General features: G+C 44.7%; 1 pseudogene across 1 annotated transcript; it reads right to left on the bottom strand.

The window, feature by feature from the left end:
* Positions 1–717: 717 nt before the first annotated feature.
* Positions 718–1,600, bottom strand: LOC308263952 (small ribosomal subunit protein uS2B-like; annotated as a pseudogene). The gene has a single exon. The product of its transcript is annotated as a small ribosomal subunit protein uS2B-like (transcript).
* Between the last annotated feature and the right edge of the window lie 260 nt (positions 1,601–1,860).

The following is a 1,860-nucleotide window of genomic DNA, read 5'->3' as shown; positions in this document are numbered from 1 at the left end:
ATCCCAGCATTTGGGAGGCTGAGACTGGAGGCTCCCAGTTCACCGACAGCCTAAGATATTTAGTGAGGCCCTCTGCAACTCAGTGAGACCCTGTTTCAAAATAAAGAATAAAAAATAGGGCAGGAAGTATAGCTCGGAGGTCAGAATTCCTGGGTTTCATCTGCAGACCCATGGGGGGGGGAATTGCAGCACATTTTGATTCATTTTATAAAGTTAATATTTTGTTTCCTCATTTTTCTGTCAAATTTCTTAATGTAGAGAGTAAAACAGTTATTTATTTTGAAATAAATTAAAAACAAGCCAGGTGATAAAAAATCTAGATGTCTTATATTAGCAGAATCTATATGAAGATAAATTAAACCCTAAGAAAGAAGAATGCATATTCGCATATAAATATATAAACTGTCATGATAACTAGAGAATCAGGATAAATGATAAAGATGACATAAAGCTGAAAAAGTGACAAATAATAGAATATTTTCAAAAAGGAAAATGGATAAATTCTACTCCTTTCACTTTGGTAAATTTATATCAATCCACAAAAATATTCTAGATCAGATTATTTGTGAACATTAAGTTGATATTTGCTGTCAGAAAGTATGAATCATTAAGAAAACATTGTATTAAAGTAAGGTCATTTTAGCTTTAAAAAAAAAAAAAAACTCATGTTTATTTCCCGCCAATCTCATTTCCACTTCACTGGTATCTTTAGGCAGCTTAAGACCACTCGTTGGTTATTCCGACCCACTCCGTGCCCTGGGCAGTGGGAGCTGCAGACCAGCCTTCAGTGGCTGGCTGGGCGGTCCAGTCTTCAGTAGGGAACTGCTGAATGTGCACGGAGGGAACCTGGACGCCCTCCGACCAGTCTGCAACCTCAGGCTGTGCAGCGGCGAACTCGGGGCCGGTGCAGTCCATTCGCCCTAGAATTCCTCCTTGGTCACTGCCTTCTCAGCAGCGGGCTGCTCTTCCTTTTCAATCTCTTCAGGATCTCTGTAGAAGTAGAGATCAGGCATGACCTACCATGGGTGCTCCCGGGAGATGGTGCCACGCATGCGCAGGACTTCCTGGGCCAGCATCCACCACATCAGCCCCACAGAGTGAGCTCCCTTGTTGTTGCAGGGAATGGCGATGCCCACGTAGCACAGGGGAGAGTCTGTGTTGCACAAAGCGATGATGGGCAGGTTGACGTAAGATGCCTCTGTGAGAGGCTGGTGGTCAGCCCTGGGGTCAGTCACCAACAGAAGATGCGGCTCCCAGAAGGCGACCTGGATCTGGTTGGTGAAGGTCCCAGGAGTGAAGCGGCAGCGATCGGGTGGCTCTAGTGGCCGCAGCAAACTTGAGCACGGCCCGCTGGCCAGTGTTCCTGGAGGATATGACAACTGACATCAGCAGGGTTCTCAGTGGCGACAATGGCTCAAGCCGCCAGCAGAAGCTTCTCCCAGGTCCTCTTCAGGTTTATGATATAGATACCATCACTTTTCCTTTTGTAGATATATTGTTCCATCTGGAAATCCAGGTTGGTGCCACCTAAGTGGGTTCCTGCTGTAAGGAATTTGAGGACATCCTCCTTCATTTGCAGGACCTCAAGGGCTCCGGACATTGTGATAGTTTCCCTTTAAGTTATGCCGGGAATCAAGAACAACGCCATATGGACCCCTCTCTGGGCAGCGCGGAAAAGGGTCATTTTAGTTTTGGACAATCATTATGTAGAATAGGGAATAAGGTCAGTCTTTCCCTAAGGTAAGTGTAGACAGGATGCTAAGATGTAACCTATGTAACTAAACAGAATAACTGGTTGAATTACTACTAAACAAAGTAAGTCCAACCAATGAATTTCAATATCCAGTGGTTGCAGAAATA

Source organism: Muscardinus avellanarius (assembly GCF_963383645.1).
Source record: "Muscardinus avellanarius genome assembly, chromosome: 6".
Classification (NCBI taxonomy): domain Eukaryota; kingdom Metazoa; phylum Chordata; class Mammalia; order Rodentia; family Gliridae; genus Muscardinus; species Muscardinus avellanarius.
This window is presented reverse-complemented; position numbering and strand designations above follow the sequence as displayed.